Below are 18,080 nucleotides of genomic sequence, written 5' to 3' on the forward strand. Positions count from 1 at the left end.
GTTTGCTTCCAGGGAGGTATTATTGGAAGGTAGGAGAAACTAAGAAGTAGGGCCTTATGGGAAATCTTTAGATCATTTTGAGGGTGTACTTCAGAGAGGATTGTGGGACTCCAGGTCTGTTTTTTCTCTTGCTTCCTGGTCTTGAGGTGAACAGTTTGGCCTTATCATGTGTACATCAGCTATTGCCATCTGGCAAACCGACCAGAGACCTGGAAGCACTGAGTTTGTCTGATCATGGGCTATAACCTCTAAAACTGAGCCAAAATAAACCTTTTATCTTAGCTATTATAGTGATGACAAGCTAACACAAATAGATTTGTATGCACACAGAAATATTTTCAAGATTTATGAGTGTTTTGCCTGCTTGTGTGTCTGTGTACCATGTCTGTAAAGCACAGGAGAGAATGTTGGATCCCCAGGAACTCTTACAGGCAGTTCTGAAATACCATGGAGGTGCTGGAAACTGAGTTTAAGTCTTCTGTTTTTTTTTTTTTTTTTTTTTTTTTTTGGTTTTTTCGAGACAAGGTTTCTCTGTGGTTTTGGATCCTGTCCTGGAACTAGCTCTGTAGACCAGGCTGGTCTCGAACTCACAGAGATCCGTCTGCCTCTGCCTCCCGAGTGCTGGGATTACAGGCGTGCGCCACCACCGCCCGGCCATGTTTAAGTCTTCTGTAAGAGCAGCAAGTGCTCTTAACTGCTGAAATATCTTTCCAGTACCCCAGTGTGACTTTTTTTAAAAATTGGTATAATAATGGGTTTCGTGACGACTTTTGTGTGCTTTTTGTTTTTTGAGACAGGGTTTCTCTGTAACAACAGCTCTGGCTATCCTGGAACTCTCTTTTGTAAACTATGTTGGCCTTGAATTCACAGAGATCCACCTGCTTCTGCCTCCCAAGTGCTGGAATTAAAGGCGTGCACCACCACCTTTCATGAAGACATTATAGGTATATCATGTTCTCATATCCAGGGTTTTAATGTCATTTCGTTGTTTTATCATGTTGTGGACACAGCTCGTACAACATAAGCTGTTAATATAGTTTACTTTAAAAACTCATTTTGGAGCAGGGTGGTGATGGCAAATGCCTTTAATACCAACATTTATCCGGGCGATGGTGGCGCACGCCTTTAATCCCAGCACTCGGGAGGCAGAGGCAGGCGGATCTTTGTGAGTTTGAGACCAGCCTGGTCTACAGAGCTAGTTCCAGGACAGGCTCCAAAGCCACAGAGAAACCCTGTCTCAAAAAAAAAAAAATCAAAATACCAACATTTAGGAAGCAGAGGCAGGTGGATCTCAGTGACTTCGAGGTCAGCCCGGTCTACAAAGTGAGTTTCAGGACAGCCAGGACTGGACTGTTCAGAGAAGCCCTGTCTCAAAAAACCAAAACAAAACAAAAAAATATTTTGGGAAGAATAAATACTAGAAATTTACATTATCTATTGCTGTACTTGGAAAATCAGTTTGATACCAAATAAGTTTAGGTGTTTATTATGTTGAAATATAAAGTTAAAAGCTCACATAACCTGATTCAACACCTGGTTTTGTTTATTTTTAGGATACAGGCTTAACATTTTAAATACAGTTATTACATATCTACATTGTTAGAGAAAAACTTAGAGATCATTTCATCATGGGCTGGGGAGATACTTCATTCAATAAAATGCTTGCCATGCCGGCATGAAGATATGAGTTTTATCCTTGGAACCCACATGAAATAAACCTGAGACAAGCAGATCACTGGATCTTACAAGGCAGCCAGGACAGCTGAACCTGGCCTTCAAGCCAGTGAGGCTGTCTTTAAAAGACTAGGGTGTACAGCTGGGGAATGACACTCTGAGATGTGATCAGGCCTCTACGCACACACACCATTCTACCAGTGTCTTTCCTGTGTGATGCATGTGTGCACATTTGTGTATGTGGGTGAATGTGGTTGTATGTGATCCACAGTTGTCATGGGGTGTTCAGAGGACAAGCTCGTTGTTGGTCTTTGCTTTCTACTGTGTTTGAGACAGCATCTCATTGCACTGGTCTGCAAGCTCCCAGGGATTCTCCTGTCTCTGCCTCCCGATATGCCACAGGAGGGCAGGATTACAGGGGCATGCTCTTAACTGCTGAGCCATCTTTCAGCCCCACTGTGTTTTATTTTTGTCAATAATGTTCTTAATCAAGTTCCTGTGTTTGGTGGTAAAGTTACAGTATAATCTGATAGGATGATCCTAGAACTAAAGTTAGACCCACATTCTCACTGTGCCTGAGACTTCCAGAAGCCATGCCAATTTGGGTGTCTTTATTTTTCATATTTATTTTTACTGCCTTATTTATAAAAAAGATTGTTTATAAATGATTGTTTGATTTTCTGGCTTCTGTTTTTATAAGAGGCATTATGAGGCACACAGTCACTGGAAATGATCAACACTGAAAATATTGGAAACAATGACATTTACTTTCAAGATCACAGAAGTGTGGTTGCTGCATCCCTGTAATCCCAGCACTCGGAAGCTAAGGCATGAGGATTGCTGCTAGTTCCAGCCTAGCCTGAGCTGCACAACAAGACCCTGTGTCTAAAAATAAATAAAACATCATAAAAACCAATAATATTCACATTACTCTTATAATACGTTGAATTTCAGTTTTGAGACAAAGCTGAATTGTTTTATTGCTTTAGAAAACATACTGAGTTACAGGAGAGAAGCTGACTGTTCATAATATGTATTTTTAGTTAACATCAGTGCCTAAATTTACTGTTACTGTTAAAATTTACAGAACATTTTGCTCCCTTAGAACCGATTTTGGCATAAAAATATGTTGACAAGATTTCATGTATTTTTGACCACAGTTTATTTCTTTGCTTGTTTTCAGTCCCAATTCACCTTTGACACAGGCTTCTTGGTATTTCAGGTGTCCATTTGACTTCCATTCTGTGTAGTGAGATGGAAAGTGAGTTTTTAAGCATTCTATTACTTTACGATTTTTATGTGTAACTTAAGAAAATATAAAAATTATTCTCATTCAGAAGAAAGGAGGGGGAACTCAAGGTTATATCCTACCTACTTTCAAAATAAGAAATTGCAAGATAAAGGACAAAAACCAAGCAGTTATGTAAAGAGAAGTTATGACAAAAGCCATATAAATTGAGGCTCAAGAAAAAAGTATAATGCAGTAGAAACAAGTCCCAGGGCCTTTATCAATTTCTTTTTGGGACCCTAGTCTATTTGTCTATTTGGATGCAAAGCTTCCTAGGACTGGATATGGTGGAGGGTGGACTTCCCACAGGGCAGGGTTCCCTGCCCTCTCTTAAGGTGGGAGGGGGGAGTGGGGGAGCAGGAGGGGAATGGGAGGAGGGGAAGAACTAAATTTTTTGAATGGAAAAAAAAAGTATAATGGCAAAACTAACTGGTTCAATAATAGGAAGGACACTAGTATTTTTTTAAGATGCATTTTGTTTTTGCTTGCATGTATATCTGTGTGGGAGTATCAGGAGTTAAAGCAATTGTGAGCTGCCATGTAGATACTGGGAATTGAACCTGAGTCCTCTGGGAGAGTAGTCAGTGCTCTTAACCACTGAGCCATCTCTCCAGCCCTAGTACACTAGTTCTTAGGAAGAAAAAAATGGTAATGAAGACAAAAGTAAATAAAATAGCTTAGTGCCGGGCGGTGGTGGCGCACGCCTTTAATCCCAGCACTTGGGAGGCAGAGGCAGGCGGATCTCTGTGAGTTCGAGACCAGCCTGGTCTACAAGAGCTAGTTCCAGGACAGGCTCCAAAACCACAGAGAAACCCTTTCTCGAAAAACCAAAAATAAATGAATAAATAAAATGGCTTAGTAAGTTGCCCTCCCCACCAGCCAAGTGGTGGTGAAACATAATCCCAGCACTTGGGAATTAAAAAAAAAGACAATAAAAGAAACCAAGTGACTAGAGATTCTTTTTTTAAAAAAAGTCAACTTTTCTTTAAATCCAGTGCTTTTCCTGCACCAAAAGAAAAGTACCTGAAAGTAGAAGTCATAAAATACATATTTTTTTTGGTGGGGGGAAGGGAGCTTGTTTTTGGCTTTTCAAAACAGACTGGGGGGCTGGAGAGATGGCTCAGTGGTTAAGAGCACTGACTGTTCTTCCAGAACAGTCAATTCCCAGCAACCACCTAGTGGCTCACAACCATCTATAATGAGACCTGGTGCTCCCTTCTGGCTTGTGGGCACACATGGAAGGAATGCAAAAAACAACAACAACTCACAAAACAGACTGGGTAGCCCCTGACTGGCCTGGAGCTCAGAGGTCTGCCTGCTGGGAATGCTGGGATTAAAGGCATTGCCACTGTGCCCCAGTCATGTTGGAATTGATAGGTCTCGCTGTGATTCACATGATTGTGGCCTTCATACATTGGTTTCCTGTAGGTGCCCTAGCACTAGATGATACCCTATGCAGTCAAATTCGGAACATACTTCTGAGCTCCAGATTCAAGTGTTTGAACTGTGTTGTAAACTTAGGAAGATAAATGTTGCAGTACTTTAAAATAAATAATTTCTCTCTTTTAACAAGGTGGGGTACAGTAGGCTCTTGATCTAACGGCTAATTACTGATTTGACCAATGCAGCACCCTAGGTAGCAGCAATGCTGCATCTCCTCACTGCAACACTCACTCCTTATTTTGGTTTATTTTTACTGCAGATTGACCCCTCCACTCAGTGCCCTACCACTGAGTTACATCCTTGACCTTGAACAAAACAAAACCAACTTCTCATCCACATTGTCAAGATTAGCCTTTAACTGGAGATGCTCTTATTTCGGCCTCCTGAGTAGCTAAGCTTACAGGATAGGAGGCTAGGCCTGGCTAGAACATGCACTTTTAAAAGTCCTAGGTAACTGTGTGAGAAGTTTGTCTACTGTAGGCTGTTTACAGATGTGTAGGCACTTCAGTGAACAGTGTTAGCTAAACTCAGTAAACAACTAGCATCAGGGACTTCCTGAGGCTGAGAAGCTTCTGTAAAGCAAAGGACACTGTCACTAAGACAAAAAGGCAACCCACTGACTGGGAGAAGATCTTCACCAACCCCGCAACTGACAAAGGTTTAATCTCCAAAATATATAAAGAACTCAAGAAACTAGACCGCAAAAGGCTAATCAACCCAATTATAAAATGGGGCACTGAGCTGAACAGAGAATTCTCAACAGAAGAACTTCAAATGGCCAAAAGACACTTAAGGTCATGCTCAACCTCCTTAGCGATCAGGGAAATGCAAATCAAGACAACTTTAAGATACCACCTTACACCTGTCAGAATGGCTAAAACAAAAAACACCAATGATAGCCTTTGCTGGAGAGGTTGTGGAGAAAGGGGTACACTCACCCATTGCTGGTGGGAATGCAAACTTGTGCAACCACTCTGGAAAGCAGTGTTTCGGTTTCTCAGGAAATTCGGGATCAACCTACCCCTGGATCCAGCAATACCACTCTTGGGAATATACCCAAGAGAGGCCCTATCATACAACAAAAGTATATGCTCAACTATGTTCATGGCAGCATTGTTTGTAATAGCCAGAACCTGGAAACAACCTAGATGCCCTTCAACGGAAGAATGGATGAAGAAAGTATGGAATATATATATATATATATATATTAGAGTATTACTCAGCAGTAAAAAACAAGGACTTCTTGAATTTTGCATACAAATGGATGGAAATAGAAAACACTATCCTGAGTGAGGTAAGCCAGACCCAAAAAGAGGAACATGGGATGTACTCACTCATATTTGGTTTCTAGCCATAAATAAAGGACATTGAGCTTATAATTCATGTTCCTAGAGAAGCTAAATAAGAAGGTGAATCCAAAGACAAACACACAGGCATCCTCATGAATATTAACCTTCATCAGGCGATGAAAGGAGACAGAGACCCACATGGGAGCACTGGACAGAAATCTCAAGGTCCAAATCAGAAGCAGAAGGAGACGGAGCACGAGCAAGGAACTCAGGACCACGAGGGGTGCACCCACACACTAAGACAATGGGGATGTTCTATTGGGAACTCACCAAGGCCAGCTGGCCTAGGTCTGAAAAAGCATGGGATAAATCCGGACTAGCTGAACATAGCGGACAATGAGGAATACTGAGAATTCAAGAACAATTGCAGTGGGTTTTTGATCCTACTGCACGTACTGGCTTTGTGGGAGCCTAGGCAGTTTGGATGCTCACCTTAGGAGACCTGGATAGAGGTGGGCAGTCCTTGGGCTTCCCACAGGTCAGGGAACCCTGATTGCTCTTCAAGCAGATGAGGGAGGGGGACTTGATCGGGGGAGGGGGAGGGAAATGGGAAGCGGTTGCGGGGACGAGGCAGAAATCCTTAATAAATAAATAAATTTAAATTAAAAAAAAAGTTTTGAGTTGTGGAGAGGTAAGGAGGAAGGGAGGGAGAGGTATTTATCGTTGGTATGTAAAATGAATAAAAAATTTTTAAATAAAAAAAACAACTAGCATCAACTGCCATTTTAGCAATAAAATCAAGGGTTTTTTTAAAAATTATTTTTATCTTCTATGCACATTTGTGTGAAGGTGTCAGGTCTCCTGGAACTGGAGTTATGAACAGTTGTGAGCTGCTGGTGTGGGTGCTGGGAATTGAACCCAGGTCCCCTGGAAGAGCATCCCATACTCTTAATTGCTGAGCCATCTCTAACCTCCTAAAATCAAGTTCTTATTTCTAATGTGAATATATATTAAGAGATAAATTAGTGACATAACTGAGATGCGGCACTTGGAACCGTAGAGATGGTTCAGCAGTAAAAGCACTGGCTACTCTTCCAAAGGTCCGGAGTTCAATTCCCAGCAACCATATGGTGGCTCACAACCATCTGTAATGAGATTTGGCGCCCTCTTCTGGTGTGCGGCCATATATGGAATAATAAATCTTTAAAAAAATTATAAGAGCCGGGCAGTGGTGGCGCACGCCTTTAATCCCAGCACTCGGGAGGCAGAGGTAGGCGGATCTCTGTGAGTTCGAGACCAGCCTGGTCTACAGAGCTAGTTCCAGGACAGGCTCCAAAGCCACAGAGAAACCCCGTCTCGAAAAACCAAAAAAAAAAAAAAAAAAAAAAAAAATTATAAAAAAATAAAATAAAAAAATAAGTGCTTGCTTCGGCAGCACGTATACTAAAATTGGAACAATACAGAGACGATTAGCATGGCCCCTACGCAAGGATGACACGCAAATTCGTGAAGCGGAAAAAAAAAACTGAGCAGTGGTGTTGCCTGCCTTTAATCCCAGGCGGGAGGCGGAGGCAGGTGGATCTCTGTGAGTTCAAGGCCAGCCTGGTCCACAGAGCTAGTTCCAGGACTGGCTCCATAGCTACAGAGAAACCCTGTCTGGTAAAAACCAAAAATTAAATAATAAATAAATAAATTCCAGTATTTGGGAGGTAAAGGCAGGAGATTCAGGAATTGAAGGGTGCCCTTGAGTACACAGGACATTGAAGCCATCCTAGGCTACATGTGACCCATCTCACCTGCAATTAATCATTTTCTGTTTGGTTGTTTTCGGTGTAAGTGAAAAGAGCATAATGTAAGTAGGTTATCTTGGACATGCAGCCCTGTTGAACCATCACTTACTCAGACAAAGTGGACTCTAGCTTTGGAGAGCTGCAAATGAGAGCCACCTAGCCAGACAACATCTAGAGAAGTGATTTCAGTTCTAGACATTCAGGTTTTAGTACAGTTTGTTTTGAAGTGGTAGAAAATTGGCATCGTTTCCTGTGAACCTTTTTTTTTTTTAAGATTTATTTATTTATTTTGCTTACAGTGTTCTGTCTGCATGTCTGCCTGCAGGCCAGAAGCCTAGGGCACCAGACCCGATTACAGATGGTTGTGAGCCACCATGTGGTTGCTGGGAATTGAACTCAGGACCTCTGGAAGAACAATCAGTGCTCTTAACCTCTGAGCCATTTCTCCAGCCAGCCCTCCTGTGAACCTTTCTGGGTAGACTGCTAGATCTGCCCAAATTGTGTCTTCCGGTACCTTGTTTATTTAAGAACTTCGATTCCTGTTTTGTGTTTTTAAATTTGTTTCTCTTTATTCCCATTGATGGTGTTCTTTTCTGTACTCTTGATTATTTCCTATTGCTAACTAATTCCAAGCCTTCAGTTTCTTTTCTTTTTTTAAAAAAAATATTTATTTATTGTGTATACAATATTCTGTCTATGTGTATGCCTGCAGGCCAGAAGAGGGCACCAGACCTAATTACAGATGGTTGTGAGCCACCATGTGGTTGCTGGGAACTGAACTCAGGACCTTTGGAAGAGCAGGCAATGCTCTTACCCTCTGAGCCATCTCTCCAGACCGCCTTCAGTTTCTTTTAGTCCATGCAACACCCATCTGAAAGAATGTGTATGACATTTACTTAGGGCTGGACATATAGCTCCTCCTCTTCAAGATACAAACCAGGCAGGAGGCTCAGGAGTTCAAGGTTATTCTTTCTCTATTACATAGCAGTGGTGGTCAGGCTGTTTTACATGAAACCCTGTCTTTTAAAAAAAGTGGGTTTTTTTGTTTTGTTTTGTTTTTTTGTTTTTGTTTTGAGACAGGGTCTCACTTTGTAGCCTAGGCTGGACTTGGGAACTCACAGAGAAGGCCTGCCTCTGCCTCCCAGTACTGGGTTTAAAAGTGTGCACCAAGGAGCCCAACACCTAATAGATTTTCTTTCTTTTTTTCTAAGACAAGGTTTCTCTGTGTAACAATCCTCGCTGTCCTGGAACTCGTTTTGTAGACTAGGCTTGTCTTGAACTCACAGAAATCCACCTGCCTCTGCCTCCCAAACGGTGGGATGCGTGCGCGCCGCCGCTGCCACCACCGCCACCACCCAGCTCCCAGTAGGTTTTCTTTTTTTTTTCTTTTTCTCCTTTTTTTTTCTTTTTTCCCAGTAGGTTTATTTCGCATAATATATTTTGCTGCCTTTGCAAACAACTGCAGTGTGCTGCATCATTTAGGTATGGAGTAAAGCTTCAAACCTCAATCCTTACTTTAATCACTGAAAACCGTGTGTGCTATCTTGGTGCCAGAGATGTCATTTGTAGATTGCTCTTTCCCAAGGCAGCAAATGACTTCATATGCCCAAGTTATCTCCTTTCTGGAAGAGATGCATTGTGTCAGCATGGTCACCATGTGTGGTAATTGATAATGTCTGTGCACATGGCTTGTTTCTGCTCTTGTCCGACACAGCTCTTCTGCCACCTATGATCACCATATGCTGCAGCTCTCCGGGCTAATGGAGTCGTTTCATCTTCCCTTCCAGTCACAAATGTTACTGTGGCTCAATTCCATCAGCTAAGAAGAAAGGATGTAGCAATATCTACGTGTAGAAAACAGTGTTTTAGCAACATCTAAGTATAGAAAACACCTTGCTTAGGACTTTTTGGATGTAGTTGCCTGTTAGATTTCCATCGAAGAAGCTGCTCTTGTTGAGGTTTTTGTTTGCTGTGTTTTAGTCCTAATGAATGCTGCGGAGTGACGGGCGTCTGCTGACCTAACCAGCACATGCTCAGTAGCATGAGTTTTTACATGTATTCGTTCCAAGTGAATATATAAAAGTATAAAAATTAGATGAAAATGAAGGTAAAATTTTAATACCTCGTGTAGCATGAATTCTAATCGGTGTTATAAAAACCCGGAGCCAGATATTGGGGTAAATGCTAAAAAATCAGAGAGACAGAGGGGCCAGCCACAACTAACTCTTACCTTGCTAACTTTTTGGCCAAAACAGGACTGAGCTCCTGTCTCTGCTCCACCTTATCACTTCCTCTCTCTTGGCCCATTCCATGTCACTTCCTCTGTCCTCCACCCCATGCTGGGATTAAAGGTGTGTGCCACCCCACCGCTGCCTGGCCTCTATGGTTAACTCCCTGGGTAGTTCTGCACTCTGATCTCCAAGCAAGCTTTATTTGTTAGAGTAGAAACAAAATATCGCCACAACCAAGAAGTACAAAATTTGTATAGTGAAAATTACTCAGAAAATATTGATGAAGATTTATTAGTAGTCAGTCCACTTTAGAAGAATCATTCATTATAAAAAGAATATGCCACATACCAACATTTATGGTATCAAATTTCCACTACCCTCTACCCTCTTCTGTAAGGATGTCCTAGTCCATATTTTGGTGGTTAGATAAAAAGAAAGCTTGTTATCTATAGGTAAAACTTAAAAAAAAAAGATGTTAGAACCTGCTTGGAGCACTTATTTGCTTTTAAAACTAGTAAAAATTTAGTTCATATGGCTTGTAGTAACAAATACACTTGGAGTATATTTTAATTTTGGTATCTTTGGCCCATTCCTGCAAATGACTATATAGCCTGAAAGAGGAAAGGAATTAAAAATTCTATAGCAATCATGTTATTTTTTGCAGCAACTGGGGATGATTTTTAAAATATAGCTATTGATTGAAGCTCCTGTTTGAAATAATTTTTTAATAATTTATTTTTATTGGATGTGCATTGATGTTTTGCCTGGATGTATGTCTGTGTGAGGATGCCAGATCCCGTGGAACTAGAGTTACAGACAGTTGTGAGCTGCCATGTGGGTGCTGGGAATTGAACTCGGGTCCTCTGGAAGAGCAGCCAGTGCTCTTATCTGCTGAGCCACGTCTCCAGCCCCTGAAGGAATTTCTACTGTGCTCTGTTGTCAGATAGTCTGTGGTACTCTACTATATGCTTTGATGATGACACTATCTTTTCTTTTAGATTAAAATATTTTAATTGGCCAGGTTTAGTGGAGCACATCTTTAATCCTAGCACTGGAGAGGCAGAAGCAGGTAGATCTCTGTGAGTTTGAGGCCAGCCTGGTCTATAGAGTGAGTTCTGGGACCACCAGAGCTACATAGTGAGACCCTATCTCAAGAGCCCCCGACCCAAGTTTTAATTAAATGAATTTTAAAAATTTAAAGATTTTGAATTATGTATATGGGGGCTGGAGATTCAGTGGTTGAGAGCAGGTGCCACTCTTTCAGTGTTTGTGTTAGCTAATGTGTGTGCAGACGCTTATGGAGGGTAAGAGAGGGCGTCCAGTTCCCTGGTTGATGTTAGAGGTGATTGTGAGCTCCTTGACATGGGGCAGGAGATCAATCTCAAGTCCTCTTCAAGAAGCAGCAATTGTTCTTAACTGCTGAGTCATTTCTCCAGTCCTACAAATTAATATATTTTTTTTTTGTGTGTGTGTGTGTGTGTTTTTTTTTTTTTTGAGACTGGGTTTCCCTTTAGCTTTGGAGCCTGTCCTGGAAACTAGCTCTTGTAGACCAGGCTGGCCTTGAACTCACAGAGATCCACCTGCCTCTGCCTCCCGAGTGCTGGGAATAAAGGCGTGCGCCACTACTGCCTGGCATCACATTAATATTTTAAAGTTATTTACATATTATGCTTCAGTTACGTTCTTAAATTTTATTGTATAAAAAACATTGCATTCGGGAGGTGGTAGCACATGCCTTTAATCTTGGCACTTGGGAGGCAGAGGTAGACAGATCCCTGAGTTCGAGGCCAGCCTGGTCTACAAGAGCTAGTTCCAGGACAGCTAGGGCTGTTAAACCTAGAAAACCCTGTCTCAAAAAACCATTGCAAATTGAAAAGCAAAAACTTGGATGTATAGTGATGGCCTATATACCTTTAATCCCAACACTTGGGAAGCAGATGTAGGTGATCTTTGAGTTTGAAGCCAGTCTGATCTACCCAATCGAGTTCCAGGACAGCCAGTGCTACACAGAGAAACCCTGTCTCTAAAACCAAAAACCCAATACCCAAACAAAAAACTCTTCACACATTAAAATTAACCAGACCCTTAAACTATACAACTCAGTGACCTTCTCTGTACAGTTAGAGTTGCCATCCAGAATGGAAGCTGTGGAGCTTAACATTGGATTTTATAGTTTCACTATAGGATTTAAATTGTATTTTATTCTTTTGGCTTTTCAAGACATGGTTTCGCTATGAAGCCCTGACTATCCTATAACTCACTCTGTAAAGCAGGCTGGCCTAAAACTTGGAGATCCCCCTGCCTCTGTTTCCCAAGTGCTGGGATTAAAGGTGTGTACCACCATCATCTGACTCTATAGAATTCATTTTTATGCAGTCTTTTGTTTTGGGGGGGAGCAAATGCTCTAATCCACTAGGCCATCTCTCCAGCCCAAAATTCAGTTTTTAAAATAGGAAACATATATTTTAAAATAGGGAACATAGCAACATATGTTTGTTTTGTTTTGTTTTTTTTGAGACAGGTTTCCCTGTGTAGCCCTGGCTGTCCTGGAACTTGTTGTGTACACCAGGCTGGCCTCGAACTCAGAGATCCACCCACCTATTTTAACTTAATATTCATCATTAGACCTAGCCTTAAGCATTTGCCTAAGCATTAACTTGTAGGCCACTAGATGTGAACTAAATACATTTATTTTATTGTTATGCTGTTTCCTTAACATATAAAACAACTTTGAAACATAAAACATGTTTTATTATTTGAGATATGATATTAGCACAAATCATTGACTTTAAGCATTAGAAATATAACAACAGGAATTTTTAGAAGCAGCGTTTCTATATTTCCCTATAAACAGACAAGATAGAACAAGATATTTTAGGGGTGCTGGAGAGATGGCTCAGAGGTTAAGAGCATTGCCTGCTCTTCCATAGGTCCTGAGTTCAATTCCCAGCAACCACATGGTGGCTCACAACCATCTGTAATGAGGTCTGGTGCCCTCTTCTGGCCTGCAGGCATACACACAGACAGAATATTGTATACATAATAAATAAATAAATATTTTTAAAAAAGAACAAGATATTTTAGAAAAGATAAAACATATACTCTAGATTTTCATAACTTAGAGGATATCAACTGGAGATAAATTAAGAAATTACAGGTTTTTAAAATTACATGACTTAATCATTCATATAGCAAACATGATTTCAAACTAATGGAGTATCTTTAGAGTGTTTACAGAAAAGTTGGGATAGAGTTAGTATATGTACTTTCTCTCCCCCCTCCCCGCCCATTTCTAACATCCTGGCATTTTACTGATAAACCAACACTGGTGTGTTAGTATTACTGACCGAAGTCCATATTTATATCCGTGCTCACGCATGCCTATTATATGGACTACTGACATGCATCCACCATTCAGAATTGTTTTCAAAAGCTCTCTTTACCCTGCATGTTGCATCCTTCCTATTACCCCTGAGCTTTTGATAATCTATTCTTCTAATTTTAGGAAATAATCCATTGCTAACTTTGCTTCAAGTAAACTCTTCCAGTAGAATCTTCCAGACCTAAAATTGCTTTAATTTCAGTTTAATCCACTTTAAATTCTGTCCCATATAATCTTTTCATAGTTTAAGATTTTGTTACTGTATCTTTTAGCTAAAACAAATGCAGAAATTTGTTGGTACAGTGATAAAACAAAAAACTATAAAGGATTTTTTTCTAATTTCTAAATGATTAGGAGTCTGGAAGCTGCCACCATCCTTAGGCTGAAGGGAAAATGGAAGCTGATGTTTTCAGAGCTCAGAGACACTGGTCACTGTCCACAGCCCGAAATCCAGTGGACAGTTAAGGGGAGCAAAGTCACAAAGGAGATAAAACAGGCTCGGGGCTGAGACAGGGAGAAGAAAGAAATGCTGAGGCTTTTTTGCTCTCCTCACTTACAGTTTCTTGTCAGCGCCTCCCACTAGGCAAATGACAACGGAAAGGTGACTGTCCCTGAAGCCCAGCAAAGGTTACCTGGACGGGTCAGCTCTGTGGCAATACCGAGTGAAACAAGGGAGGAAAAAGTGGACATGGTGGCAAAAAGGATAAGGTTTAACAATGAAGTCAATTCTTAAAAAAAACAACTTTATTGATGTTTGATTTTTGTTCATTATGTTTATTTTAAATGCATATTTAAGCCTTTTACATGCTAGGCAAGTGCTCCACCACTGAGCTACATCCCTATTATCTTTAAAGTACACTTTGGTAATTTTATAACTCATGTAGTCACCCACTTAAAATAGAGAGCATTTTTGTTTGTTCTTCTGTTTTTGAGATTGTAGCTCTGGCTGTGCTGGAACTCATGGTAGGCCAGATTGGCTTTGAACTTGCAGAGACCTACCTGCCTCTGCCACCTGAGTGCTGAGACTGAAGGCGTGTGCTGCCACACTCAGTGATGGAGAACATGCTGATAAACTCACAGTATTCACTCTAGTTCCTTCCTGTTTTCTCATATTTGGCTACTTAAGCCTTTTTTGTTCATTTGATTGTTTTTCTTGAGATGTTCTGGCTATGTAGCCTCGACCTTAAACTTCTGATCCTCCTGTCTCAGCCTCCTGAATGCTGGTATTATAGATATGTACACACCTGGTTTAGTCTTGCCTGTTTTTTATTAGTATATCATATGGGTAAAATAATATATTCTTTTGTGCAACTGAAAATATTTCTATTTTACGTGTATCAGTGTTTTGCCTGGAGGTATGTATGGGCACCACGTGCATGTCTCATACTTGGAGAAGCAGAAGAGGGTGCCGAGTTTTTTGGAACTGGAGTTGTGGGAGGCTGTGAGCTGCTGTGTAGGTGCTGGGAATCAAAGTCATGTCTTCTACAAGAGTAATAAGTGCTCTCAACAGCTGAGCCATTTTTCCAGTCCCTCTTTTGTGCAGTATTTGGTTTTGGTATGTTTTAAATTTTTATTGTATGTGTGTGTATGTGTTTGTCTGCATACATATATATGTACCAAGTATATGCCCAGTGCCCAAATAGGCCAGAGGAGGATATTGGATCCCCTAGAACTAGAGTTAACAGGCAGTTTTGAGCTTCCGTGTTGATGTTCTGAATTGAACTCAAGTCCTCTTCAAGAGAAGCAAGTACTCTTAAACGCTGAGCCATATCTCCAGCCCTCTCAACATGTGTGGTTGTTTTCTTTTTTGTCTTGACATAGCAAGATCTCACATAGCCCAGGATGACCCTTAACTCACTTTTTACCAAGGCTTGGCTTCAACCTTTCCCCCTTTTATTTTCTGAAACAGAGTCTCACTATATACCCCTAGCTGTCCTGGAACTTTCTCTGTAGACCAGGCTGACCTTGAATTCACAGAGATCCACCTGCCTCTGCCTTTCTAGATCTGGGATTAAAGATGTGCATTGCCACATCTAGCTTAATTCTTTTTTTTTTTTAATATTTATTTATTTATTTATTATGTATACAATACTCTGTTTGTGTGTATGCCTGCAGGCCAGAAGAGGGCACCAGACCTCATTACAGATGGTTGTGAGCCACCATGTGGTTGCTGGGAATTGAACTCAGGACCTTTGGAAGAGCAGGCAATGCTCTTAACCTCTGAGCCATCTCTCCAGCCCTCTAGCTTAATTCTTAATCTTATCTTTTGAGTGCTGGGATTCTAGGCATATTCCATTCTTAGCCTAGTTCATCTACTTTTATTGACAAGTAGTAGTATTCTGTTGTATAAATATACAGCAGTTACCCATCTTACCTGTTCATGGATTTTATATCACTCCCAGTGAACATTGATGTACAAGTTTTCGTGTTTGTGTTTATGACGAGTTATTTCTCTTGAGTAAATATCTGAGAAAATGTCTGGGTTATTCAAGAAGCTACTAAATTAAACGTTTTTACCCTTACAAATATTACTACAAAAAACCATGAAAGGACATGGTGCATTTCCTTCAACAAGATAAGGAAGTAGAAGAACATTTTCTTGTAAGAAAAGTATCTCAGAGCGCACTTCACATTTATATACATTATGCATTTTCATAACTTGAATCTTTTTTTTTTTTTTTGGTTTTTTGAGACAGGGTTTCTCTGTGGCTTTGGAGCTTGTCCTGGAACTAGCTCTGTAGACCAGGCTGGTCTCGAACTCACAGAGATCCGCCTGCCTCTGCCTCCTGAGTGCTGGGATTAAAGGTGTGCACCACCATTGCCCGGCCCATAACTTGAATCTTAATGAAAAATTTGTTATATATTTCAGCGAATCCTGAAATCATACTAAGTACTAATAACTAAATTTGTTGTTGAACACAATGGCAGTAAAGAATAGTCTTATTTTCTAGAGAAGACACACATAATGAGATAACTACAAAGATAAAAATAAAGTACAAACTATGTTAAGAGCCAGGAGGGAATATCAGGTGGCCTGAGAAAAACCGATTGGGTGTAGAGCTCTGAGAGCCTAAGAATGTGTCGGGACTCATTCCATTTTCTCTTAAGCAAGAACTAAATAGAATGGGCGAGAGAGGTGTGAGGAGGAAGGAAGGCAAAGAGATGCAGAATAAGGACTAGAAGACTCGACGATGGCAAAACCACCGACACGGCTGCCTTGGGATCCTGCTGCTGCTGGCAGCAGCCTCTGACAGCTCCTTTGCTAGAAGAATGCAATGGGATTCATATTGATCTTTGTAAAGGAGTATCTTTATTAAGACAAGCAAAGACGCCTCTCATTTCCAGTAACAGAGGTGTGGGCTTTTCCTTTTATTCTTAGAAGTAATGTTTTACCAACATATATCATTTCTCTCTGATGTGTGGGTTGAGTCATAAATTAATGTCACAAATGTCATCTAAATGAAGGAGGCAGCTCCATTACGAAGTAAGAAGATGTAACTTGACATGAATTGTTACCGTTGACAGCTGCGCACTCCTGAGCTAAACGTCACCATGTTAAAATTGAGGATAGTAATACTTTGTTGGAATGTAAAATTGGGCATTTAAAGCTGCTGCAGCCTAAAAGGTTGTCACTCTTTCCTAGTTATTTATTTATTTTTATAATTAGACAAGATCTCACTACATAGCCCTGGCTGATCTGGAACTTTAGGCAGTCTGGGCAGGACTTGGACTCAGCACGCCACCTGCCTCTGCTGTCAGAGCACTGGAATTAAGGACGTGCTTCACCACACTCAGCTTTTTCTAGTTTTTCTGAAATGGCAGAGAACAGGTAGGTTGAATATGAAATTAGTTTTAAAGGCTCTTGGCATCCCACAGAGAAGTTGCTTTATACAGACTGAATCTTTTCATTTGTCTTAGGAAAAAAAATAGAAAAAAACCCCAAATGCATTATTTACTATACACTTTCTATCATGTATTATTTAATCTTGACCTAAGAGAGAGAGCATAGAACTCTATTTTACATGATACCATTAGTAGGTCCAACCTACTTAATCTTAAAATAACAGTATCAGGTCAGGGATTTAAAAATACAGCATTATAGGAAAACAGTTGGCGAGAAGACACCCTCTTCGGCCATTAATAACTGACTGGAAATGGTATTTCAGCTCTTAAATCCAGCTGAAACCCAGAGACAACAAATGGAGAGGCTGGAGTGGATGATTTGTGAGTACGTGCTTTTCCGAGAGGAGAAAAATCACTATGTTTGTGCTGAATTACACGCTGCCATCGCCGTGTGCAGCAATGATGCTAACATCCATACAGCTGTGTAACACCAGTTCCCTGAGCACCCACCACCAACGCCAGCACCATGACGCCTGAAAATAACAGGTTTGTGCAGAGTTTGGTAAGAAAATTAGAATAATTTAAAGTCATTTCAGTTTTAGCCCAAGAAAGAAAAAAAGAGACACAGGAGGTAGTGGGGAAGAACAAAATATAGGCAATAATATAGCTTATATTCAAGGCTGTGATGTGCAGTATACAGAAATTAGGGAGGGAAGTTTAGTGTGATGTCAAACTTACAAGTAAAATCTGCCATCTCAACCATGGGTTGAGTCCTTGTTGCTTTGCTTGCTTCTGACCTTGAGCAAAGTCACTGTTTTTTAAGGCTTGATTCCTCATGTGTAAAACAGAATCATAACAGTAATATCCTTTAGGGCTGTGGTAAGGATTATAGAGATGAACACGTGTAAACTGCAAAGCCCTATATAAATAAGGCATTGTGTGGACACGAGGCACAGATATATTTTCATAGAGCGGAGCTAAGGGAAAAGATTGTGAAAGCTTTCGAGACTTAGATCTGGGTTCCAACACCAACGCCACTGCTGGGAAGTCTGGACTTTAAAGCGAGTAAATTACTACTTTATTTCTCACATTCATCTTTTTGAGAAATGGGGATACTTAGAATCAAATGAAGGAACCGAA

At 40.7% G+C, this 18,080-nt stretch overlaps 1 non-coding gene across 1 annotated transcript; it reads left to right on the forward strand.

Annotated features, from left to right (window-relative positions):
- The first annotated feature begins 7,113 nt into the window (after nt 1–7,113).
- Nucleotides 7,114–7,220, forward strand: LOC121457237. Its single transcript, XR_005975729.1, has one exon. It is a non-coding gene; the product is annotated as a U6 spliceosomal RNA (small nuclear RNA).
- The last annotated feature ends 10,860 nt before the right edge of the window (nt 7,221–18,080 follow it).

Source organism: Microtus oregoni, unplaced genomic scaffold (genome assembly GCF_018167655.1).
Source record: "Microtus oregoni isolate MIOR12 unplaced genomic scaffold, Mior012 000015F_ref0000493, whole genome shotgun sequence".
Classification (NCBI taxonomy): domain Eukaryota; kingdom Metazoa; phylum Chordata; class Mammalia; order Rodentia; family Cricetidae; genus Microtus; species Microtus oregoni.